The sequence below is a fragment of the Corvus cornix genome, chromosome 5, assembly GCF_000738735.6.
Source record: "Corvus cornix cornix isolate S_Up_H32 chromosome 5, ASM73873v5, whole genome shotgun sequence".
NCBI classification, from domain to species: Eukaryota; Metazoa; Chordata; class Aves; order Passeriformes; family Corvidae; genus Corvus; species Corvus cornix.
Genome location: NC_046335.1, coordinates 26939614 through 26967070, shown reverse-complemented (window position 1 = coordinate 26967070; position 27457 = coordinate 26939614). Strand labels below are relative to the sequence as shown.

Below are 27457 nucleotides of genomic sequence, written 5' to 3'. Positions count from 1 at the left end.
ATTAGCTGCCATGGCAGCATGTTCAAGTTGTTCTACACAACTGCTGAAAGCAAACACACCATTCAGATTGGTAAACAATTACCTGGCAGGACTCTGTTATGATTACATGGCGTGATCTGGTTCTGATGAGGCCCTCCCCACCCTAAGTAGACAATCTCTCAGGCACCTCCCCCTTCTTCTGGCTTTGGCTCGACTCATGGGCTTGTTGAGGCACAAGTCAGTATCATTCCCCCTGAGGATTTTCTACTCATGATCTTTGTCGCATCCTGGTCACTTCTCCTCTGCACTGACAGCTTGATAGTTAAACAAGGTATGGCTCAGAGCAATATCAAATAACTCTAGGAAGGAAAAAGGGTTTTCCTGCCACCCATTGGGAAAGCAGGACAAATTGGCAACTGCTGCATTCTTTCTGTGGAATGGATCTTAGGCAAAGGGACAACAGTAGGGTTATGTGCCAGGCTTAGATAAGGGCTATGTCCCACCCACTTGTCTCCTAGCTCCTCGAGCTGCCAGGTCCTTGGTAAAGCACTCCATTAGTACACAAATATGTATCCCCTGAGAATAAGGAAGCTTGGGAAGGCAGTGTAGTTGGTGACTTGGTGTGTGGACCCTGACTGACTAGTTAGGGTGATATGGTCCATAGTCCAAGAATTGTTCTATCTGCAGAGCAAGCAGGTAACTTGCAATCAGGAATGTCTCTCTGCTGTCATGAAAGGAGTGTTACCTTATGTGTGGTGAAAAGGAGCAGAATACCTGGACAGGAGAAGGTGAACTTGATTAGTATAGCTGCTCATGGCACTTGAGCCACTTGAGAGTGAGAAAACACTGAAGCACCCTGGGCAGATATCCTATACTGGCTTGCTAACTTGTAGGTGTACCTTTTAAAGTGGTAAAATGTAAAGTATGTTCCTCAGTTTTTCTGCAGAGACAAAATTTAACCCTTGTCCAGGCTCAGCACTAGCTAAAAAAGACTTCTGGCTCTGGCAAGGCTGGAGTGCTGTGTGGTTGGTGCTATCTTTTTTTGTTCATGCCTGGCCCTCTGCAAAGGTGAGACTATTTTGGTCTATACCTAAAGCCTGGTATACAGAGAGGCAGGTCTGCTCTTCTCCTGTGTGTGGGTATGGATCAGGTAGGGCATGCTAGATCCCTCCCCTTTGCCTAGACATCTGATGGAGATGGAGAATGGCCCTAAAGTGGGTTTGCTGCCCCCCAGTTTCAGGATGGAGCCTGAAGGACAGCAAAAGAAGAGATCTAGATTATATAAAGCACACTGGGGTGATCGCAGGAGATATCTGTCAGGAAAATACCAAATAACAAAGTTTGGCAAGAAGGAGTGCACGTGTTGGCTATAGTTTTCCAGGGACAAACTGTCTGCATGCCTTAGGAGGAGGAACACTGAAGGAGCTTGGTGTGCCACTCTGAAAGAGGCATGAAATAAAGGGTGGATCAGCATGGAGGTGTTGCAGTCATACTCTGTTTAAAACAATGCAGATAATGGCATCAAAGGAATGACCAAGAGCTGAACTTTGCTTCAATAACACAGAAATACATGTTACTTTTCATGCCCTGCATATGCTAATGAAGTAAAAACTTGCACATGCTTTTTATGTGCTACTAAAATCACTAAAATTCCACCTAAACATGAAATGACATCAATTGTAACTTTATGTTTTCTCCTCCCTCAAAGGAAACAATATAAATATAGCTTCAGTGGGGAAGGGGATCAGAGGGGGCTCCACCTTTGTATCCTGGGACAGTCGATGGGCTGTAGTTATCTCCTTTCCCATAAGGACTCCTATGGCTATTGGCTAGGACCTGAACACTTGGCTGTGCCAAGTGCTTCTTCAGGAAATTCAGAAAGCAAGCTTGTGTTTGTGGTTAAACTTGCAGTGCTATATAGTCATCTTGCAATTTAATGTATTTTTCACTGGCTGTATTATTTGTATTTCATGTATTCATGCCCACTTCTGAGGACTGTATATCACCACAACAAGTAAGAACTTGCATTTCTGTTTCTCAATAAACGACACTATTTTGCACCTGACCATGAGAGATATTGAATGTGACTGGACTTTTAGTCTGGCTGTGAGAGTTCTTTGGGCGCAACCAGGCTTAGAGTGGATCGCATTATTTGTGAATCCATAATCATGGTAGTTCTTATTGAACATGACCAGACTTACAGCGCCACGCTGGCTCTGCATTTCTGTTGCTTAGTGTTGAATTGGCTATCAGTCAGAATCTAAGCCCAGTGACCCCCAGCCACCTGACATCTGAGGACCAGCTGGAATGCAAGGAGGTTTATTTTCTGTCAGATCTTCCTCTTAACGCAAAAGAAACATTATCCTTACTCTTAACACAAAAATGTCTGTGGCAGCAGAGTTTACTGAATCTTGCACAGTATAAAAGCTGGTGTTTGGAGATTGCAAAGACCTGTGGGATAGTTCACAGTGCTCCTTCCAAAGCATGAGATGGACATCATTATGGCATTTGCCAAGGCCAGGGCACTGGACTGGGTCTGGCAAATGATTTGTGCATCTGTGTGCTGTTAAAAGAGATAGAATGGGCATAGCCAGAGTAATCAGTTTAATTAACTTCTTTGTATCTATAATTAGTCTGATTTTAGAGCATATTAAAATCGAAATTAAACTTCCAATACATTATTACAGGAACATATTATCTTTCCTTTATGTCCCATTATAGCTGTAATTAATATATTCAAAAGTATACATTACACTGTCACAATAATGAACAAAGCTAAATGAATATAAATATCTGCAGTAAAATACAGTGAAGTCCTGTGGTGCAATGGTAATGTTAGTCATTTTTGCATGAATAAATTGAAGTAGAGTGTGAAATTCCATAACTCTGCTGTGAAGCAAAGTCTCCAGCTGGCATGGACTGTCAAGTCTTTGCAGGACTAGTCTGTTGTAAATATTCATTATTACTAATTTAACGCTTAGTCACAAAATAAACCTCTTATTCTTCTGTGTGATTTCCTATCTGCACTGTGTTCCATTTTCATTCTTTTCTGGAAATGAAAGCTTGAGATATGATTCTGACAGTGTGAACTTTGGAAGTAAAAATCAACAGAGAAACACTTGCTCTAGTCTCGTACAACAACTGATTCAGCACTTGTGGCTGATTACTGAGAATCTTTAGATATTGAATTGTATTGGCTGAATTCATTGATTTTTTTAAGATCAGAGAACAGTATTATTTAGTTTCAGCTCCTTTCATAGCACTGACACCACATCAAATGAATTTATTATTAAAATAAAAACATCAGCAACCTGTAATCACTATTCCCTTGATTACTTGAGAATTCTCTTAATTACTAAACTAAGGGGTCCTTTACTATGCAAGTCTTCTCCGTTGCAAACAAATAGAGAGCATAAACAAGACAGCTCTTATTCTGATGGAGAAATAAAAAGTATAGGGCAAGACAGGCTTTTCAAACTTTTGTCCAAGCTTGCAATGCATTTCCAAAGTCTTTCTGATTTAAAATGCAAATTCTGAACAGGTATATAGATTTTCTAGTACTTTCATTACAAACATGAGTTCAGATGTGCTAGCAATGTTATTATACTGATGTGTATTTGTAAAATTGGAGTATCATGTAGTTTGGAAGGGATGTCTAGACCTTGTCTGGAACAATGTCCTGCTTAAAGCAGGGTCACCTAGAGTGGATAATTGAGGGTAATTCCCAGCCTGTACAAAGATTACTTTAAACAGTGCACTGGAACTTGTATTCAGACATTATTTGCCATGAACCTTGATCCTTTTTCTAAGTCACCTCTTGACAGGTAAGGAAGTCCTGACTTAAAGAAGAACGGTTTAGATCTGTTGACCTTTCGGATGCAATCTCCACATCTTCCTGACAGATTCTCAGTGCATGTTAAAACGGCATAAAATATCTCCAATGCATTTCTAAATGTGCTGTTAAGGGTACCGTTGGCATGAAGGAATCCTGAGGTACCCCAAAGGCAACTTTGTACTTCTCTTTGCTACCCTTGCCAGGGTGACTTGTCAAGATTACTTTGGGGATGGAAGAGTAAACCAGGAGTGTCATTCACTCCATGATCAGTTGCAAGATCTGTAGTTTTTCCTGCTTTTGTGGAAGAATTCTAGCTTGTGTTGGGGCCTGCTTTGACCTCAGGTAGTTTCAGGAAGAAGGGGAAGCCATTGGTTGCTGCCTTCCAGGGAGTGGTTGCTGCCTTCCAGGGAGTGCCTGGAACAAGGCCAGAAAGTCTCCTTAGCCTAGTCAATTGTGCGCCTTGAGATCCCCTTCAATCCAGGCTTAGTAGACTGAAGAATTCAATATGACAAATATTGCTGTGACAGTAGGTCATGGACAGAGCCCTACTGCCAGGCTACGGGGCTGCATGAAGAAATTCTTTGAACTTAAAAATACCCAGTTACCTAAATCCCAGGTGAAATGCTCTCTAAAGCAGCAACTGAGCATTTTGTACTGCTAGTAGGCTTTAACAATTCTTGGATAAAAACCATAAGTAGGGGCAAAAAAGGTCATATTTCTATATCATGGCTGAAAAGCCCTCATACAAAAGGAATATGCACATTCTTCTAGGAATCTGAAGACAGTAGAAAATGTTTCTTACTATTTACCTGGCAGATTATCAGGAGGAGATAGTAAGTTCCTGTGCTAACCACGTTTTTGACACATAAAAGGACATTGTCCTACTTAGAGTTCAAAGAAGGTTTCAGTTAAGTGTTTTACTCTTTCCTGTGTACTTCTGTGCTGCTGTCTTCAGCAGGTTATGCTTGAGCCAGTTTTTTTTTTTTTCCTTTTTTGAGACATTCACTATTTCTATTTTTGAAAACAAAGTTGTGGAAACTATGTCAATGTCAAATACTGGGTAAAACCTGCTAGAAGTGATGGTATCAGAATGTGGTTTTACAGGCTTGTATAATTTTTGGACGTGATAAAATAAAAATTCCTTTTGTGATATGTTAATTCTTTATAAATACGGGTTTTCTTTGTTCAGCATAGACCCTTGAAGGACTTCAGCAGTCCCACTGGAAACCTGATTTTATTAGTGTTTTAGAAGAAGTACTTGTTGAAAAATCTTTAAAAATTTGTTTGGAGAACTTTGGAACATAGCCTTACTTTACCCATCCACAGTAATGTCTGATCTTCTAAAATGAAATGTTAATTTTGTTCAAATTGAGTAAATGTTATGACAGGGATGGTCTCATGGTCATTTACAAGCTGATGTCTGATGGCACTGTTAAAATACTTTAGTAGCTTTAAGTCATTGCTCCTTTGTAATATATGGATTTATCCATGAATTTAATATTTCTGGTCCTAAGACCTGGATTACAATCAGAGGGTTTTGGTCTATGTTGTGATCAGTGCAGCTACTGTATTCATTTTCAGGAAAACGGAAGTTTAATTTACAGCAAAAGCAGGTTTCTTTACATTACTTTGTGCTGACTTTCCCTAGTACAACTTCCGCAATTTCTGCTGACTCTGCCAACATATTAAAGGGCAAGAGTGGCAAGCAGTCAGAGGACCCTGAGTGTATGGGGATGAACTGAGGAAACCTTTACAGTCAAGCAGTTCTTCAGGATTATATTTCTCTTACCTGTCCATTAATTTAATTCTAAAATGTACCATATAAAAAGACCCCTTATTATTTTCAAGGTATATAGAAAGTGACATCAACTCACTTAAAAATCTTAATTGTGGGGAGAAGCAAGAGATTTTGAACAGCTAAACTACCTCACTTTAAAATCCCAGCAACAAGAAATAGTCTTATAAATTAATGCCTTGCCTTATCTCTGAATAATTTACAGTGTTACTTGTGCCACTATCAGAATGGCTTACTGATCAGAGTTATGCACTGTTTCAAGTCCTGAGAAAGTGCTAGTGAGTTTTTGCAGCAATTCCCAGGCTGGCTGTGTCTAGATCTGGGCTTACACCTTTTAATGCCAGGCCTGGACCTAATTCTTCAATCTCAGGAAGTATGTATTGGAGAATTTTAATCAGAAAATAGGGAAGAGAGTTAAAAAGCTTGTGTTTCAAAGAAATAAAATGAAAATTGGATATCTGTACCAAGGTAGTGCTCTATTTGTAGTATGAAGAGTCAAGGAATCTGAATGAGAAGAAACAGAGTGAAAATGCTCAGTTAGATCATAGCATAAAAATAAACAATTAGTCTGAACTGAATTAAATTACAGATATTTAGATCAAAATGTAAAAGACTATAAGAACAGTATATGCATTACTGAAACGCCCTAAGATCATTGTGCTTCAAAACACACCACAGATTTACATTATGCTGGAAGATTTATTAAAAATGCAATTTTAAAAGAAGAATTAAGAAGATGACTATGGTATTTTTGGAAACTAACAAGAACCAAGGAGAAACCTTGCCTGACACAGGAGAACATACAGCAAACACTTCACAGAATCACAGAATATGCTGAGTAGGAAGGGAGCCACAATGATCATCAAGTCCAACTCTTATCCCTGCACAGGACACCCCAAGAGTCATTCCATGTGCGTGAGAACATTGTCCAAATGCTTCTTGAACTCTGTCAGGCTGGTGCTGTGACCACTGCCCTGGGGCACCTGTTCAAGTGCCCAAACATCCTTTGGGTGAAGAACCTTTCCCTAATATCCAACCTAAACCTGAACCTGGCACAGCTTCAGGCCATTCCCTTGGGTCCTGTCACTGGTCCCCACAGAGGAGAGATCAGTGCCTGCCCCTCCTCTTCCCCACAAGGAAGTTGTAACTGCAATGAGGTCTCCCCTCAGTCTCCTCCAGGCTGAACAGACCAAGTGACCTCAGCTGCTCCTCCTATGGCTTCCCCTCCAGGCCCTTCACCATCTTCACTGCCCTCCTTTGGATGCTCTCTAACAGCTCAGTGTCTTTCTCATATTGCAGTGACCAAAATTGCCCACAATATTCAAGGTGAGGCTGCACCAGTGCAGAGCAGAGAGGAACAATTACCTCCTTGACTGGCTTGACAGATTAAATTTATTTAAATGATGGATAAACTAGAATATTACTGACTTAATGTCTCAAGTTACTGTTGAATCTTGTAACTTCGGAAATTAAAATAATTTGTGGTGATTTTCTTATTGATTTACTCAGAAGCATGATTGCTATATTAGACACACAATTTTTCTAAGATTTCTGAAAATTGCAATATCAATTATAAGAGCAAACAAAAGGAAATATAGAAACCACTCAAACAAACAAACAAACAAAACCACACAAAAAACCAAGCAACCAAAAAAACCCCACCAACAACCAAAAAGAATACTAACCAATGGTAAATCTATATGCCAGGGAATAAATTTTCCTATAATCCCCCAAAGACAAGCATTTATAAATTTCATAGAATCATATCATAATGCAGGTTGGAAGGGACCTTTGAAGGTGTTCTAGTCCAAAACCACGCAATAAGGAGGGCCATTTTTAACTAGACCAGGTTGCTTGGAGTCCCATTCAACCTGATCTTGAAGGTTTCCAGGGATGAGACATCCAATACCACTCTGGGCACCCTGTTCCAGTGTTTCACCACCCTAATTGTAAATATTTCTTCCTTGTATCTACTCTGAATCTATCTTCTTTTGGTTTAAAACCATTAACCCTTGTCCTACCAGACAGACCCTGCTAAAAAGTATGTCCTCAATTTTTTGAAAACTACTGCAAATTATTTTAGAGCAAATTCATTAGTAGCTTTTCTTTATTCAGGTTGTCCATTTCAAATTGTTAAATAAATTCACTATGCAATCTATAGTTCATAGCTACCAAATTGAAATTAGGTCACATCACAAGATAGGTATCTTCCTTCGTTAGAAAATGGAACCAGAAAGTACAACTTGTTGTATTTTAGGGGCCTCTATGTATTGTTTACTATAGACTTCATGTACAAACAGAAACCTAAAACATTCTTCTACATATGGCATATCCTAATAAAGTCACATTCTCTACCTACTAAATCAGTAAGTGTCTACCTGGAATTAAAGTGCATGTCAGAAAAATAAAAGCTCAGAAAAATAATGACGGATGTTGTTTCTTTTAATGTCATTTTCTCTTATTCATCACATGGGGACAAACTGTGGCCCTGTAGTCACTGAAATATATGCTCCAAATGTTCAAACTTCGCATATTGAACTTGGCTCAAAAGACTAACTAACATGTAGAAAGTTAACATATAGGGATGTTCAGACCCATTATCTTACAGAAAAACAATGACAGCAAGAGTACTATGCATTTTTCTGGTGGTTCCTAGGCCTTTTACAGATCTGAAATTATGAAGCCTAACAATAACCTGAGAGATTGCATTACAATTTGTTTGTGGATCTGAGCAGAAAATCTGAGCTGTAAAAATGAAGAAGTATTTATAGTGAAAGGCAGAAGTACCTATAAATTAGGTGTACAACTTGTAAGTATAAGGCACCTGGTGCTAAGAATGGGATTCAAAACCAGGCTAGATGCTCAGGCTCCCCTCAGCAATTCATGGTACCTTTGCTATTCAAAGCACCATCTGGTGAATGGAAAGGGATGTAAAGATGCCCAAAGGAAGTTTGGGAAGCCACCTTGGAGGTGACTGTGCCTCTTAGTTCGAAGACCTGAGTGCTGTGGAAAGTCACCTAGGAAAACAGAGAAGTGGATGTGTTCAATGTGGTCTTTGCCTTTTCTCTTCAGATGGTGAAAATTCAAACTTCTCTAATTACCATGGAAAGACCAAACCATAGACAGGAGGAAAATATTTCCATTGAAGCTGTGCCACTGGGCAGAATGGAAGGAAAGATTCACATGATTACTAAGAGTTAAGAAGAGCCTGACACTGTAGTTGGAACACTAGCTGTATTGGAGGATGCTGAAACACTGTCCTCCTATCCATCCTATGTTAGACAGTTGCTAGAGAAAAATATAAGGACTGAAATAGTTTACAGCACTGAAGCAGTGGGCCAGGATTCCTTACTCCTAAGGAAATTCCCTGGCCAATACAACACAGAGTGATCTGACAACAGTCGGTTGGGAAGGGTTTTCTGCATGTGTTTGTGTCCTGCTTTGTATATGTCCTCATATTTTTTGAATCTGGCCCTAAGCAATTGTTGATTCCACACAGCAATTTAACAGCAAAACTAATCCATGCTTCCATTCCATGACCAGAAACTGTAACTCCTGCAGAGCACTTTTGAAAGGAATTTTAAAAGCCTGAGGCAGACTCAGCAATTTGTGTGATGTACAAATGTGAAAATACCAGAGAATCTGGTTACCTCTCCTGGCGGAGAATGGGTTTTTGACAGCGGAAAAAGAGTCATTTTTTTCCTTTGTTGGCCACAATGGGTTGCACACCCTAATGTAAGGTGGGGAAACCTTGTAAGTACCTGGGAAAGAGTTCTTCCTCTATTTGTATTCTAGATGTAGGTTTGGCTTAGCTCTGCTGGGGATTATTTGCCACACACTGCTTGCATCTTTTTATACTAATGAATCATATACAGGCATCATGGGAGAAATTTGGATCCTAGTGGAGATGTTGGCAAACATCCCACTGACTAAACAGCAGACTTAGATGAGCCCAGTGAAGACTAAGGACACTAATGGATTCCTGTAGGGTGTTTCTCAGCAAAAATGGCCTGCCCTGCTGCTGCTAAGCTTCTGAAACAAGCCAACCATTAGCTGTCCCACCAACTCTTCAGGTTGTCCTTCAGGTAATGCATTTAACTTGAAATAGAAATGAACTGTTGCTTTTATTTTTCAGACAAAGCTAAAATGATACTTCTAGAAAGGTGAGACTAAATGTTCTTTTTTAAAGCAAAGAGCAAAACCAACGAGTCAGTTTTCTGAATGCAATCTGTGTGATTAATGTGTCTCGAAATACAGACATTTCTATAAAATATTAATCACTTCACTTCTGGACTGTATTAAATTACATTTAGCAGTTTTGAAATTCCTTCCATATACTTTTATAAGCAAATAATATTTATTAAAATTTTTGATCCTGTAAACCACTTCTTGCATGATTTTACTCTTTTTGTTAAAAAATCTGATTTGTTTGCCAGGCAAAATAGAAGTTCAAGGAGCTTCCTAGGAGAAGAGATGACTTTTGTGAGCAGGAATTCAAGGAATGTACTTTTTTCCTTATAGCTACAGTGCACAAAATTTCAGACACGTGAATGTTGAAGAGTAACTGATTTTTTAAAAAACATTTTGCTTTTTTAACAGGATATCGTCATCATAGCTTCTCTAATTAAAATTATTTACATAGGTAAGTCTATATTAAAGTTATGAATACAGTTTAAATTCTTGATGTATCTTATAGTACCCAGAATGATTGAAATGTGTTTCTGTTTTACTAAAAAGAAAAATTCCCCTAATTGCAAAAGTAATGTGGTTCCATATTGGTTGTTTGATGAATTAAGGTGTAAAGTTCACAAATATATCTATTAGTTGACATGATTATTTTCATTTCAGTCTTATTAAGGTGAAACTTGGTAATGAAGGATTAGATTATAAGAAAACAAAATGGCAATAATGATACCTAGTGTTTAATAAACACCGTATTTTCTCTTATTGGTGTCTTCAGAGATAGAGAAGAGTGCCACACCTCTTTCATGAGCACAACAGATTCACTGTCAGACAAGGAAGGAGTTGGCAGGCTCATGAATACACTAAAGGAGGAGAGCAGCTGTTTAGCAACAAAACCTTCCTAGCAGAGCCTTTCAGCCAGTTGCTGGACCATTTGATGTGGTGCTTGTGAGAGCGTGCGCACGTGTACGTAACTGGAAAGGCAGGAATGCAGGAAAAAAGCTTACAGTGGATGCACTGATTGTCATGTTAACTAGGTAAATATGTAACTTTTATAAGTGGGAGGTATTTTAAGGTTTTACATATGAAAGAACCACTTTCATGCTTTTCAGACACCAAATGAGAAAAATGTCTATGTTGTTGTTTATTGGGACAGTTCCCATAAATGTATATGCACTCAAGTTGTTTCTAGTCCGTAGAGTACTTCTCTTGACTGCAGTCTGTAAAATCTACGATGAAGAATGGGAAGAATAGGCCTGTTATCCTGAATTGATACCAAAAAAGGGCAAAAGGAGAGAACTGCATATCTATTCAAGGCAATTATCATCCATTATGAAGACATGGCTGTTCTGCATTCTTCACACAGGCTAAAGAGCCACATACACTTTTGATGAAAAAATAGAACACGTGTGCAGAACAATAGGTTTCTAGAGGATATATTCCATAGTTGTATTTCTTTGCTGTTGTCCAGGACTCCAAAGCACATTCTCCACACCAAGGACCTAAATCCAAAGGTTTTGCATTTTTTTCTTCAAAAGTTGGGCAGAAATTATCTTAAAAAAAGAGATGTGTATACCATAATGTCAAAAATCCTATTACATGAATAAATTTTGATTTGCATTTAAATGTGTTCATATGAATCCATTAACTCATCTTACAATGACAACAAAAGATCTTTTTTCCTGTTTATTTTAGGTGGATAATAACTTGGGCTTTTATTCGGCATCACGTCTTAAGACATGTTTGCTCAACTGACTGTTTTCATGCATATATGTTTTAATGCATGATGTAAAGTATTTATCATAGGCATGTAGACCCCATTTCAGAGTCATAGCTTAGAATCCAAGTTTTAGAAGTAAATGTTTACTGTTTTATTAACTTACTATGAGCTCAGTCTGAACTCTCCTAATGTAGTCTCACCTGACTAAATACTGGATTTATAACACTGAGCAAAAGAATAGAGATCTGTTTCTGTTGAAGGCAATTAGGACCTATGAGGAAAATAATGGCTGTTCTGTGTTCTTCACACTGGGGAAAAAAAAAAAAAGAGCCACATACAATTTTGGTGAAAAAACCAGAGCACAAATGCACAAACAGTAGATTTCCAGAAGAGGTATTTGTTTGCCTTTGTCCAGGATTCTGATAGATATACAAAAGAAAAGCCTATTCTGTCTCTCCAACCTTTAAGGCAAGATTCAGCTACTCTTCCCAGCACACTTTTTTCCCAGCTCTGCCTTTATATCTGGGGAGGGAAGACACAAGAACATACAGTCCTATAATTGTAATTTGTCTTGAAAATATTCCAGCTTGGTAGTTGGTGAATATTCTTTATGTGTATTAGATTAGCTATTTAAGATAATTTCTATATAAGTAAAGTACCTTCACAAGGATAGTTGCAATAGTAGAAGTCAGCATGATCACTGGTGTGATCACTTTGTAATAGTAATCTGTTGCTAAAATGAATGTCTTTCCTGCTCCTTCCCTTGGCATTTGTTGCCTTTAAATCTCCTGCGATGTTTGCAATTTGGAGGAATCTTCTCTTCCTGTGATATTAAAAAACCTACAGTCTCTGACAACATTTTATTAGAGAAGGAAAGGTGCTTGCCCTATAAGAAAGACTGCTTTAAAGCACAATGCTTAGTACTGTTTCTTTAGAAATGCAGTATTTTAGCATATTTTTCTCGTAACACCTAAACTGTCACTATCTGATAGCACAATAACTTGGTTATTGAAATCACCTTGTTATGTTCAGAATTTGACCAGAAATATTGTAGTCAAATGAAGCAATGTATTATTCATGCTTAGTTAGGTCAGCTGAACACATTTCAGCCTCACCGTGTTTGCAATCATCTTGACTAGTGTCATAATATTTTCCATCACCTCTCCCGAGGCACATTTATCACCTTTTTTTTTCCCCCTTTTTAGAAAAAGAAATTCTCAATTATAGCTGTAAAAAAACAGGCAACTGAAACCCACCCATTTCCTAAAGCTCTATTATCCCTGAGGCATCTGAAACAAAAACATATCAATACCAATTACTTAGCAGAAAGCAATCAAGAAAACCTTCTCACTTTCAAATCTCTCTTCTCCCTGTACTCCTATAACCAATGTGCCTCTAAAAGAAAAGCCTGAGCTGTCTGAAAGCACACAGGGAGACATGGTGATAGCGAAAGCAAGCCTCCTTTATGACCTTGACCCCATGAGTCTTTTGTGGTATCTTCTTCTCACAGCCCTCTCCTGGTTCACCTGTGATAAGTGTAATCTCTTCTCAGCAGCTCCCAATGCTTCAACTCACTGATTTCAACAAGCAAGCAAGCAACAGAAGAGGTGTTGTTCATACAAATCTATCCTCTCCCTTCATCAGGCCGATGCCTGTACTGAAATGAGCTATCATCAGTAAGTCCATAAGAACTGGCACCCACGCCTGCGCAGGACTGGCACCCAGCCTCACAGCAGTATCCTCTGTGGGCTGGAGAGGATGCTGCGGGCAGGCCTGTTGGGAGGCTCCAGCAAAGGCTGCAGGGTGCTGTGGGTGGCTCGGTGCTCTGCTGTGGCCAAGGCTTCTGTAAGGCTGGGCTAGAGCAGCCAGGGGCTTGGGACAGGAGTTAAAAGTGGCTCATTATAAGTGAAATAACAAACTGAAACAATCCTTTATTTCCTTCTCTATGTTCTCTGTGTTGAGCTAGGCAATCACTCCTCAGTATTTAGGTTTCATTAGTATAGATATAGATACAGATATAGATATAGATATAGATATAGATATATATAGTAAGTGGTAAACGTACTCTGGAAGGTTTGGGGTTTTTTTCCCCTTTTTCTGAACTAATTAATACATGTACGGTGTCTGGCTAGTTTTCTTTTCCAGTTAATTTTTAAAAGGATTATGGATTCCATAATTTTTCTCAGTCTCCCTCTCATGCTCTGTTAGATCTTTCTGCACTCATTTGGGATTTTCCAGTCCCTGGGAGTCATGGGGCTCATACCAGCAGAGTAGAACATAGCAAGGCTTAGAAAAAGGCACGGCTTCATAACACAAAATGCTGAATGTGTGAATTATGTGAATGCTTGATTTTGCATAAGCCAGGTTCACTGCAATCACTGGTCATACTCTTGATGTTTCTTTTGAAATGGTAGATGATCAAAATTATCAAAAATGGTGATCAATGTAGTATTTAATTTAAAAAAATGAATAAAATATTTGTTACAAAAACACAACCCCAAAACCTGAATCCCCAAGGGTGGAGTCGGAGAAAGGTAAAGTTTACTACCTGCTCTTTGTTTTGTCAGGTGTACTGATGATCAGAAAACCAATAATGTTGGTGAGCTTTCCCCTCAATGCCATGGGATTATGCAGTGATGTGGGTCTCTTGGCAAGTAAGTGCATTTATCTAAATTATTCCTATTAGAAACCAAAAAGTCTTCAATAATTTGATATGATGGTGTAAGTATTTATGCTTCTATTTTGCCGTCTCTTCCTGTATACAAATGTTTTTACATGGAGCGCAATGAATTAACGTGAGCATAAATAGCAGAACAATTTCAAAGTATGTGAAGATTTTCTCACAAAGAAGGTGTTGTAACATTGATTCTTAAACTTTATGCAAAACAGTGCCTTTCCCTTGAAGTGAGACAGACCTGGGAGTTCTCCTGTTTAGTTAGGGATGTTGGGGAAGAGGTCTGAAAGGCAGCTTGTAGTAAAATAATATGTGCAGATTTCATGTCCTGCAACCACCAACAGCACATTGATTTTTAGTTCAGTACACTGGTAAGATTGCTTGTTTTGCACTTCCAAGTGCTGCAATGAAAGCAGTGATGGAGGAGCAAGGGCAATTAAGAAAATGCTGTACCCATGAGAAGTACGTGCACTGCTCATCTGATTTGTGGTTTGAAATCCACCAATTCCAGAAGCATGGGGAGATATGCACTTGCCTCTCATTTGGCTTCAGATCACCAGAATCAGATGAAATTGATATTCAGGCTTCTAGAGATATACCAAGTGCTTACTTTGTGTTTATAATCAGCCCTTGAACTATGAGGATATTTCTAAGGGGAAATCTGCTACAGGAAAAGGCTCAAGTAACAATAGTCATTATAAATAACAAATGTTGCAAATCATTAATGTAATGACTTTCTTCTGAGTTTCTCAAGGTTTACTAAGATGTTTCTTTGAAGTGCCTTTCTGTATAATTTACAAAACACTAACCTACTTAAATTATTAATCAGCTTTCATTATTATAGTTTATTTTTATGCCTTCTCTGAGTTACTGTGCTCCCTGTATTCTACTCAGTCATTGAAAAGGCTTTTTGAAAGATTTCTTCTGACAAACATTCACAAATATTTCCGATCTATTTTAATAAAATTTTATATGAAAATGCCTTGACAGAGTTGCTTTCATTTATCTTACTTCATTAGTGACATAAAATCTTAAAGTAGCCCTAGAAATCTAAATATTTTGCTCTCATAAGGGCATAAAACTACCTGTTCTCTCATGGATTTGCAGTTTTCTCACCACTTTCCCTTTGAAACTTTATAAACCTTGCATGTCTTTTTAATATGCATCTGAAACAGTCCATGGATATATCCCTATCCAATAGTTAACATTAAACTGCAAAGTTATAAATTTCATAGAGTCTAGGAAAAACACTGTGTCACAAGTCTGCTTAGAACCCTCCTTGTTGGTTCATTGGACATAATTATTGACTTTTTGTAGCTTTATGCAAAATCAAGGGGTTTAATATGTTGTGCAATACCATAGCAAGCTGCCTACTGCAGCCTGACAGAAGTTTTGCATGCTTCCTGGAAGGCCACAAGCAAAGTAAGTTTCTGCACATCAGTTTCCTCTGATTCTGGTGATCTGATGTGAGGAAATCTATATGAAAATCAATTTTCTGGCTTTACAGTCTTCCTGTGTTACATTAATTTTTGGACGACTATTTAGGATCAGAGGAAGAAGAATTAGCTGATCTAATTCTGCCTGAAAACCTGTTTTGTTTTCTTTCAACAAGGAGTGCTTTTGGAGCTGATGGTGTCTCTTACCAGGGTAACATCACAGGAAACTACTGGTGCCTGTTGCCTTTTGTCTGGCTGCTGTGCATTCTTGTGAAGAGGGTACCTCCACACTCCCTGCAGCCAATGGTGCTGCCAACTGTTTCCAGCTGAGGCACTCCTTGCTGGCCTTGCACGCTTCAGGTTTGAGCTTGCTGGGAAAAACTTCCTGCTATTCCCAAGCCTATTTACCTTACTGAGTTTTTTTTAAACTAAAATCAGGATCAAAGTAATTTATACAATCAATTCCTACATGAGAGATCTTATATGTGATGGACCTTTATGAAAATTCTCTAATATTAACGCTTATGGTAATTAATAACTAAGCAGACTTTCAGAAGGATACAGATTCAAATTTAATTTAAAGATTCCTTTAAGTTTGTGTTAAGCTAAGAAATCTCAAAAGATTTTTATCATATGAATACAAGCTTTTAATTCTGCTAATGCAAAATGGGACTTTAATACTCCAAGGTATTTATTTTCAACTCCCCCCCCCCAAAAAAAAACAACCTCAAAATCAGGCAATTCAAATTAAAATTCAGTTCTGGTTATAGGCTTGTTTAGCTTGCCTTTTGGTCCTTTTTTTTTTTTTTTTTTTTTTAAACTGGGATGTGACTGAAAAAACTCTTGCGCAAATGCTGTGATTACAATGCCAAATAATTTTACATTTCTTTAATGTGGACCTACCTAAGGTAAGTATTTCTGGAAATATTCTCGTATAAGGCAGTGTCCATACTAGGTTGTTCAGCCAAATATAACACAAACAGTTTTAGCTAGTTAGAATTTTCTCAAAAATTCAAGTTTACAGGCAATGTGTCTTTAGAAAAGATCTAATTTTGTAAAACTTTTAATTTCCTAATTTTCAGATGTAATATTTAAGATGTTGTCTTGGGGTGACATATGCACAGATGTGCACGCAGTATGTAAAATTGCACAGAATGAACCATATTGTTATTAAATATTATGATTACAAATATAACACTCAAAACTTGGACTGTGCCAAGAATGAGGTTGCTAGCAAAATATTAATTTGTTCCTTTGTATGCATACATATAAACTATTTTTAGTAATAAATCATGCACAGAATATGCATTTCTGTGTGCACAGAAATAAGGTGTATGTGCATGATGACTAGAGATGTCCTGTTCCCTAAGGTGGATAGAATAGATTAGCACCTACTTACTAGCTCTTTTATATGTTCCATGCCTCACCTGCCACTGCTTGAGGAAACCCAGCCCCAGGGGCAGGAGCACAAAGCTCCTCAACTCTATCCCTGTGGGTTTACGTACAACCCTGGAGGGCTCTGAGAGTGGGAGGGGGATTTCATCTCCTGCAAGCCATGTGGGGACCCCTCCGAGTGCCTGTGCTGCCTTGGGTTGCTTTAACCCGACTTCCAGGCTGTCCAGTGCCTGGTAAGCCCTGCGAAAGAATGTCCTACAGTGATTCCCAAGCTATCCAGGGCCTGGTATCCCCTGTGAAGGAATGTCCTGCGCCTTGTCCCACAAAGGCGGGTGTCACACCTGCCGGCTGCGAGAGGCCCCACTGCAGTGCTCCTTCTCTTTTTAATGACTGACAAACCAAAGAAGTACTCTGTTACACCGGCTAAATCTAGGAAATGTTGTGAAATTTACAGGTGGCCAGGCAGGAGAGGACCTGGGGGCACAGGATTGACCAATACAGCATTTTGGCATCTTTTAATTTCATCCCAGTCATCCGCCAGTTTCTTCCCCGGGAGGCAGCGCTGCTGGCTGTAGGTTTAGGGTAGGCCCCAGCTTAGGCTGGCCCCCACCCGCCAGAGCCGGTGGCCCGGGATCAAGCCCGTGGCCACCTGCACACCTCGGAGCCACTCTCGCGAAGGGGCGTCGCGGCGTCCCGGCCTGCGCCGCTGCCCGAGGCGGGACTCGAACTCCAGGCCCTCCGACTCCCGACTCCCCGCGCTAACCGTGCGGCCACCAGAGCACGAGCGGGTGCGCGCCGCGCGCGCCCCCGCACGGGCCGGGGAGGGGGCGGGAGGCGGGGCGGCGCGCGTGCGCGCGCAGCTGGGTGCCGGCCGCGCGCGCCCTCCCAGGCTTCCCAGGGAATCCAGCGGCAGCAGGAAGAGGCTCTTTCCCGCGCACGCGCAGCTGTCCGGGCGGGCGCGCGCTGAGCCGCGGCGGCGGGAGGGAGGGGGAGGGGAGGGAAGCTGCTGAGGTAAAGTTAGGGGGAGAGAGAGACTCCGTCAGCGAAGCGAGAGCCGGGGAGGCTCGGCGGCCGCCATTACTGAGCGCCGGGGAGAGAGCGGAGAGGCGGGACGGGGCTGCGGCGGCCGGGAGCGCTCGGGAGCTGCGGGCCGGAGAGCGGAGAGAGCCCCGCGGGGAGGAGAAGCCGCCGGGGGCGCCGGCGTGGAGAGAGCGTCCCGGGAATGCTGCCGCTCCCGCCGCCGCCGAGGAGCCGGATCCCGACGGCGCGAGGTGAGGGGAGGAATGCGGTCCCGTGGGAGCCAGCCCGGCCTGGAGCGGGGCGGCCGGCCCGGCAGGCGGAAGGGGAGCGGGGGGAGGAGGCGGCTGCAGCCCGGCGAGCCGGCGCGGCGGCCGCTGGCTGTAACCAGTTCGGAGGGCTGGGGCCGCATGGGGAGCGGGCACCGGCCCCGCGCCCCCCGCCTGGCCCCCTCGGCCCCTCCGCGCCACGGAGGGCGGGCGGGAAGGGCAGGGAGCGGAGTGCCTGGTCCCAGACAGGTGATGAAGGCCTGAGCAATGGGAGGGTCTGAGCCTGCTCTGCGAGGCTGCCAGCTGGTCACGGCTCTCTAGGGAGGGAGGAAGGCAGGAAGGGGAGCTTCCCTGCTCCTCTCTTCTTCCTTCCTCATTCCCTTCTTCTGCCTACTCCTTTAGCTTCCTCCCTTCTTCCATTCCCACTGCCTTTCCTCCCTTTTCTCCTTTCTCTGTACTTATTTTCCTCCTCATTACCCGCTAATACTCATTCACGCCTTCTCTGTTCTTTTCCTCCTCTACTAAATTTGAACAGTTGTCCATTCCCCTCCTCCTTCCTTTCACCTTCAAATATTGCTCGATATTAAATTTCAGAAAACTTCACTCCCCTAATGATGTGTGTGCATTTCTGTTTTTCCACCAGGTGGATTTTAAGGCTTTGGAATAGGGTAGCCAGTTGCAGTGTTGCAGCTTTGAAGCATTTTGAATCCCTTCAAGCAGCATAACCTTTAGACTCTCTCCACCCAAGGGAATCACCAGAGACATACAGATGTAATGCCATGGTGTTGTAGCTATAAGACATAAGGAATATGAAACACTGCTTTAATTGAAAAAAGAAGCAGGACTGTGTAGTTATAAAAGGAAGACATACTTGTCACCTTCTCCCCATTATACACCCCACCCCTCTGTATCCCCCTCTTTTGCTCTCTCCAGTATCGCTTTTGATATCAGCGTGGAATATTTCCTTAATAAGTAGCAGGGGAACGTTTTTAATCTAGACCAAAATAGGCCTGTGGGAGTATGTGTGTATTCTTTAGTTTCGTGTCATGCAGATAAACTGGAGGATTTTTTTTCTTAATAAAATCCTTGACAGAAATTTGAAAACTCTACACTGCAGAGTAAAAGCAGTAGAGAGAGAACAGCGTTTGCTGGTCAATTGGACGTCCATTTTAAACCTGTGCATTGAAGCCAGTTGCAGCACTGATGCCTGTATACTTATTTCATCAAGAATGAGGAGTCAATAGGTGGCTTTTTTGTCAGTTGTGCTGTCTTACCTTCTGAAGGGTCTTCTGCATGACAGTTGTTTTCAGCAGTGACATCAGTGACCAGAGTTGGCTGCCTTCTGATAAAACCTGTACTTATTTATAGTACAAATCTAAAGTAAGGGTATTACAAATATTCATCCAGGTGCATTTTTGTAAGGGTTTACTATAATTTTTGTGTTGCTTTGAAAACTATTTTTAAGAAGTGCTAAAAATCTTAAAATTATATTTATAGTACTCTACTAAAACTCAGTATTACTAGATCTTAAGAAGTATGATGCAAATGTAGGGTTTTTTTTAAAGTCTATAGTACTTAAAGTATGGGAAGTTGTTGAAGCATTTGTTATCACTGACTTGTTTTAGTATAAGTTGCTTTAGGCATGGAACATACTGAACTGAAATTGCATTTTTTTCTAAAGTATCGCTATCTAAAGCAGCTGCCATTGTTGTAAAATTGTAAATAATTGCAACCAAATGCCTACCACTCCCTGGTATTGGACTTTACTTTAGCTAAGGTGTTGCATGTGTAACATAATCTGATTAAATACTTTAGGGTCAGACTAAATTGTTTTAAAATGCTATATTTAGCACTAACAGAACCAAATGCTCCACATGTTTTTCGAGCTATGTGCTTTCCTAAAGCTGTAGGTGTTCTTTCCGTGTGCAGACTTTGTAGAAAAGAAAAGCACTGATTATAATAATAGATTGTTCTGTGTAAGTTTCCCTGTTGGGACTTGTTATTTGAGGAGATGGTGGAAAAATAATTCCTTTATGTTTAATAAAGATATTAAAAGGATGCTGACGCTATCTTTAGGCTTCCAAAAGTACTTTCTTGACACAAGATAAATCCCATGTACTGGCATCCTTCAGGAGTATGTCGCATAAAACTTCACAAAGCACTGCACATCACTCCGTGTAGTAGACTGCTCCGCGGTGTGTCCTTAGGATTCTGTGCAGAGGGCGTTCTTGGGGGGTGACACTCCCTGACCTCCGAGAGAGTGGCACTTTGGAAGGCAGATACCCACGGCTGAGTTCTGCTGGCACGGTTACGTCGGGCGGACTGAAAACAGCCCGATTCGTGGCCATGACGTAGCTGTGCGAGCGAGCCCGTGGTGCATTCCTGCTCGGTGATAAGGAAGGAATGCTTTCCAGAGGGGCCTGCGTCCCGCGGCCAGGGAGGGCTCGCGCCGCCAGAGGGCTTTGTGCGCGCGGCGCTGGCGGGCGCGGGGCTGTCCGGCGCGGTGCCCGCGCCCCCGCTGCCCTCAAGGCCCCCGCAGGGCCCGGCGGGGAGCTCAGCGCAGCTTAGGGGGGTCGCGGTCACACTGGGAGGTCAGGACTAGCGCTCCCGGGGCTTTTTCCTCCCCTGTATCTGTGTTACGTCTCTCCTAATGGGCACACAAAATACTTAATCGCTCTTTAATCACTCTTTGTTTGGTTGTTTGGTTCTTTTTCACTCTTGAGAATTTTTAGCCTAAAGGTCAGTGTAAGTGAGCTGGAAGAGTATTGCATTTTACAGATTATTGTTTGAACTATCTCATCACTTCCTTATGTTTATAGATTTGGTGAAATATTTAAAGAAAAGCAAGTTCATAGTTCCTCACAAGAAAACCTGAAACAATTGTGAAGTTATTTTGAATTTGCATGTTAACTGTGTCTTTCTAGTCACTAACATCTATTGGAAAACAAAATAATTAATCTTTGGCTAGTTCTGCCCATTACATTTTGTGGTAAATAAAGAGGTTTTTTTGGCTTTGAGTTAAAATTCCCACACATTTTTGCAGTTCTGCATCAGTTGACATTCAAACATGACAGAAGAATGTTTGCATTTAAAAAAGCAAAACCAATACCTGCATGCGCAGTTTTTGGAAAAGTGTATATTGTTGCATTTTGGCATTTATTAAAGTTGGCTAATTTTTATGCAGAATATTATTTGGTGCTTATATATGCCATTTCTCTTTCTCGTTTCGTAATTTTAAGAAGGGGATAACCAGTGTTGTTTTACACAGGTAGATATGACATATATCGCTTGTACAAGGTCAAACAACAAACTAAGCTTTACGGTGTCGAGTCCTGGATTCTATATTGCAGTTGCTCATGAAGCAAAATAATCTGAAACGATCCAGATCTGGGGATCAGTGACATTAGCTGTAGTTGCTGATACAGGATGTAAATGTTCTTGTTTTTTTTCTTCCAGGCAATGCATTTTACCTCTTTTTCTGTCCTTACTTTGATCCTTCCTTCTTTGTCTGCTTCTTTTTCTTTCTTCTATTTTTATAAGTTTTTTGATGGATCCCCTTTGTCCAATTTCTCCATTAGTTCTTTTGTGTTCTTCCTGAGTACCTCTGTAAATAAGCCTGATTGGAGACTTGCCCTGAGAAACTTCTCTGACCACTCTCCATGTTTTCGGTTGGAGCTTATCCTATGCATAAAGAATTAAGAATTTATTATTTCTGTAAACTTGCACTTTCCTTCCCTGTGGAAGTACAGGCTTTGAAACTATACTGAATGCTTTCAGATTTTCAAAAATCTGAAGATAAGTAGCTTGAGAGGCCTAAGTTCAGAATACTGCAGTGCTGGTAATTTGAACCTTTGCAATTTACCTGTTTATTGTACCTTGGTTTAATTTTTTTAGGTTGGTTTGGTTTTTCTCTTGTTTGTTTGGTTTTTTTTTTTTTGTGGAGAGCAATGATGATAATAGGTGCCCTGGGACTGCTAGATTCCACCTGAAAAATGATGTTTTGTTTAGAATTCAGAAATAATATTTAGGCTCTGATTTAATTTGGGTAATACACAATCTTCAGTGTATTATTATTAATAGAAGACATTTATTGAACTTAGCAGGAACGAAGAGCTTTGAACTTCTGTTTTTAAACACAGTTTTTCATTGCTTTGTAATATGAAGTTGTCTTTCTTTTTTTTTTTTTTTTTTTTTTTTTTAATACATTGGTTACTTTGCTTTTGTATGGAAAGAATAATCTAGGCTACAGAACTACTGTAGGGATGGTAGTTGGCCATCATACTAACCAAATCTGAAACGAACGGTGATTGTAGTCACCCATTCTCATCCTTCATTTCCCTGGCATGATTAATCAGCATACCAGTTACACCATATTCCTTTTCAGCCAGAGGATCACTCTTGAGGGCATTGCAAGATATTGTCCTTTACAATCTGGATGTTGCTTGATTGAGCTTACTTTGTGATAATGTGATAATGTCTGGATAGTGTTTTTTCTCATGTTGGCTGATACTTGGGTAATTGTTGTATTTATCATTATTTATAAGTAAGATTTCAAGTGTGATTAATTAAGGTTACCAGCACTTGTGCAGGCAAGAATATTGGTATGCTTGTGAAGTGGACAGGACACATTAAGTGTTAGGACCTCAACAGACTTAGGTGATTTGAAATTGTTGATAAGGTGACATCAGTATACTCTGGTTTCATTTCTAAAAAGGATTTTCACTTGAAGGGAAGATTTCTTATGCTTGCTTGAGTGAAAAAGGTAACTCCTGGTAAATACTGAACAAGAAATGACAACATTACATTAGGGTACATCAACTTTTTTTTTTTACTGGTTGTAGAAGGGAACACAGTTGAATTCTTACTCTGTTTTGAGTAGGGCTATAGTTATTGTTGTGCTGATAGATCTTGGGCATTGGGTACTGTAGTAAATGTTTTCCAATGCCAAGTTTTGGTTCTCAAAAAGTATCAAGTGAGGAATGACTCAGTATAAAAACTTGGTGTCAGTAGTAACTTGAATCTGGAGCTGTAACTTTCTTGGAATCATGGTCAGTGATATTTTGAGTGCGCAACACTTTCAAACTCATCCTCCAGACCATTTCAGTGATACCTACTGTGTTTGAATTTACTTTGTGATCTGCTGTAGAGGTTACAGTAAGTTTCTGTTGGTGTATTGGTGTACCTGGTAAAGCAGACTAGGCTGTTCACGTATGCTTTTCTTTGCTTCTCCAGGTGATTTACAAACAGAGTTGCAAGACTATGCTAATTGAAACTAACCCCAGAAAATACTAATCCATAAACGATTGGGTCTATACAACACTACAGAGTGAGTAAAGGACTTGGGGAAAAAACTCTTTATTTTTCCCATTGGCAGCTGCTTAAATAGTTGACAGTCATAAGCAATTCTGTAGACTCTTTCAGACAACATTTTTACTTCAGCCATGTTAGGTCTAAAACATTTTTAGGTTCAGAAAACAGGAGGGTATTGAGAAATACTCAGGAGTATTTATCTGTAAGTGATTTTCTTGACTGTGAACTCATCTACAAGTTCCTGTGCAGCCACAATTACTAAATAATGATAGGTGATTAACTCTTCAAGTATTTATTACTTGCTAATAATATGGCATTCTACTCTAGTGTTTAGAATTCAGCTCAGAAGATTTTGGGAAACGTGTATTTGTAAATAGAGATTTCTCTGGCCTCGTAACGTTTCTGACTGATGTTGTGGGGGCCTGTTTTTGAGCTTTCTCTTGTGGCCGTGTCCGTCAAACCTCAGATGCCATCTTGCAAGCAGAGACACTTTCCTCTCAGCTCTTCCACATACTCCTGAGTTCTTCAGAGTCCCATTGTCTTTTTCCTCATGAGCACCTATCTGCTCTGCTCAGGTAGCTGTGGATGTAGAGGAGTGCCACAGCTTGGAGATAAGGGCAGGGAACAGCACTTACCGCCTGTCTTCTTGTTCAAATGATAGAATTTAGCACTGAAGCTCAGCCAGGCTTAATGCAGGACTGATAGACTTCTGCCTATTAATTCAGGTGTTGTTTGGTACCACCAGATTAGTTACTGTTGTGATATTGGTATATTGTTTATCAGTATAGCCAAACCGTTTTTGTCCAAAAGAAAATTTTGCTAAAGCTTAGACTCTTTCAGTTACCTGCATTATTCCCAATGCCGAGTGAAATTACTAAGAATATAATTGTAAGTGGCAAAACAAGAAAAAGCTCTGCTGTTTTGATATAGTATTTAGCATATATATAGTGTGGTGCTGCATCTTGCTTAACAATGACACCTTTCCTTAGTTCAGAATGGCTTACATAATATTCCAGTGCAGGTGACTCAAGTTCCTTTCCTTTTCTGCATCATAATGTATGGATCACTGGCCTGGCAAAGTCTGGGTTTTGTGTGAATGCAAAGGGAAGAACAGTGGAAGAGAGTTCAGTTTTTTGTTACTTTATAGTAGCATCCCTGCAGTGAGATCAGCACTTAAGAGGGTTATATTAGTAACTTGTACCCTAGTTGAGAATTCAAAATCTTCAAATATAATTATACTTTCAATTTCTAATTTGTCACAGTTCAGGAGGCCTTTTAATTTAGAAGTGGTGTATTACAAGTAAAAAGGTTTTGAGGTAGACTGTACTTTTTTACCTAGTAATAAAATATATGTACATAGACATACATTTGTTTAATATATTTTGTACTTATGACTATACCAACTTCATCTGACAAAGCTGTGTTCTAAATACTTTAGAATTCCAAATTACTCTACAAGTGATTAGTGATTTTTGTAGCTCACATTTTATATGTTATCTGAGAAACTACATTAATTTTTTTCAGAACAGGCTTCTACAAACTAGGTATTGTTGAAATATCAAGTTGAAATTCAAATCACAGTCATGTAAGAACTCTCCCCTTTAACAGGTGTACTTACAGGATTTAAAACTTCTAAACTTAGATAAATACCAGCTTGAGATCTTGAGTTTTGTTTATGGGTTTAAAATAAGGAAAACAATCCTCATGCATAGCTGAAGTGTTGTACCTTCTCTGATTGCTGCTTCTTCCTTCATAAACTTGAAAGTTTTAATGGTTCTTATTTTTTGTTTTCAGATCCCTCAGGGAAGGACTTACTGAAGGGCACTGTTTAAATGTGTGACATTACTGCAGGAAGATCACAGCAGGATAGTCATCTTGCTTTGCACCTCGTTTTCCTAAGGGTAAGTTTGGGCTTTAGGCCTTTATTATGTTTAAGGGGGAAGGTGGGTAAATAAGTACAAGATGCTACCTTAATTTCTTTATAACTACACTTGGAAATCTAAAAATCTGTAGAGACAAGGTCCTACAGTGCATCTGTAGATGGTCAGAGATTATTCCTGTAGTGATGTCAGACACTTTGTATCTTCTGAGTGCCTCGGAATTTTCTGTATATCATAGATGTATTATTTTCAATCCTAAGATTGAAATTAATTGGGGAAATCAAACAACCCCTTGTTTGAATCTGTAACAAAGGTGGGGGGGAGGGTTGGGTGAATCGTAGTATTTACAATTTGTTATAATTGAATTAGGCAGATTGAACTAAGATAATGGAACTAATTTACAATTAATTTCCAGTGTACGTGCTTTAAAACAGTACAAAACTATAAAAGTATCTTTACATTAGTGGTATAGTGAAATGAAAAATCTTACATTTGGAGAGCAATTTAATGATGATTACATATTAAATGTGAAGCCATTATAATGTCAGATTTTTACCAGTCGTATTACTTAATTAAAATAGATTTCATTTTGTGACTTTGTACAATCAGTGCAAAGTAGGAACTGTATTTAAAAAAAAACCAAACCCACACTGATTTTAAATCTCTTTAGTGATTCAGCTTCTGCTATGGTTAAAATCTTCCATGTCAGAACTTTAATGATAGACTGATGTGTTTGTTCTCCCTTTGTCAGTGTCCCCTTTCATCTTACTCCTTGTACTTACTTGCTTAAAAATGTATCAATTTAACAAAACATTTCATAGATGGAGGAGGAACAACCTTTGTTGCTGAGGATGTAGAGTATCTGAAAGTATTAATTGTTTCTTATAAACTAATTGCAAATTGACAGTGTCTTCCTGATGAAATGAAGTAATCCTGTGGATGAAGATTTTTGTGTTCTAGTTTAGTCCACATGAAATCTGTATTGTGCTGTGGCAAACAGAAAACATTTTATAGTGAAAGTGCTGACTAAATTTCTCATTCTAACAGTTTGAATGATGCTACTATGATAAGCTTTGCTTTAGAAAGAAAACACTGGGTTTATTTGTAGTAATATAAATACTGCTTGTAAAGGATGTTACTTTTGCTAAGTATTTTTATTCCTGGAGCCATTTTCTGTTAGCTCCAAATTCTGTGTTTTAAGAATATAATAAACACAGTGGAAACAGTGAAAAGCAAAATTCCAAATACAAGTTGTCTTTCTGAATGTGTCTTTGAGTAATCTGATGTAAACAAAAAATAATTCTAAAATCTGGCATAAAAGTTTCAGTTTTTGCAATAGAAGAGCTCTCAAGTATGAAAATTAGGTGTTCCTCTTCATTTTGTAATGAAGTTGATACTTTTTTCCTAAAAAAAGTACTTTCCTTTTTCTGTAATTTCTATAACTAATAGCTGGTTTTATGTATGTAGTTTGTATTTTATATTTTGGTTAGTTAATTGATGCTAAGAAGGGCAAAGTATGTAACACTAAAATTTCAGTACTGACACTTGTTATATTTGTGTTCTTATAAGGGCTATTTGCAGGTTTGTTTTAAGTACCTTTATGTTGTTACTTTGTACTCTACAAATGTAAAAGCATTTGCAAATATGTTAAGTACCGTGGTATCTACCTTTCATTTACAGTGCCATGTAATAGTTGTCTTCTTACCAAGAAAATGAGAAGTATTTTAATCAAAATATTTTCACAGAGTATAGAACAGTCACCTAGGGCAGATTTCCCAGGTCTGTGTCCAGATGTCTTTTGAATATCTTTGGTGCAGGAGCCTTTGCAACCTCTCTGGGCAAACCAGACCAGTGCTCAGTCACCCTCACAATAAAAAAAGTATTTCCTGATGTTCATTTGGCATCTTGTGTATTTTAGTCTGTGCCCATTGCCTCCTGTCCTCTTCTGGGGCACAACTGAAAAGT

The 27457-nt window shown here is 39.6% G+C and overlaps 1 protein-coding gene and 1 long non-coding RNA gene across 5 annotated transcripts in view; both read left to right on the top strand.

The window, feature by feature from the left end:
• The first annotated feature begins 6839 nt into the window (after window positions 1–6839).
• Window positions 6840–16440, top strand: LOC120410165. Its single transcript, XR_005602120.1, has 3 exons — window positions 6840–10251; window positions 10570–14165; window positions 15798–16440. It is a non-coding gene; the product is annotated as an uncharacterized LOC120410165 (long non-coding RNA).
• Window positions 16441–18022: 1582 nt separating this feature from the next.
• The window catches only part of ARHGAP5 (Rho GTPase activating protein 5), a 47767-nt gene continuing 38332 nt past the window's right edge, over window positions 18023–27457 (top strand). For 2 of the 4 annotated variants that reach the window (XM_039551889.1, XM_039551891.1), the window contains exons 1-2: window positions 18024–18287; window positions 25407–25513. The gene's annotated coding sequence lies outside the window, so the exon portion shown is untranslated. Of the gene's footprint in view, window positions 18288–23534; window positions 23629–25406; window positions 25514–27457 lie in introns of all 4 variants that reach the window. The other 2 variants (XM_039551890.1, XM_039551892.1) reach the window with 2 other exon arrangements.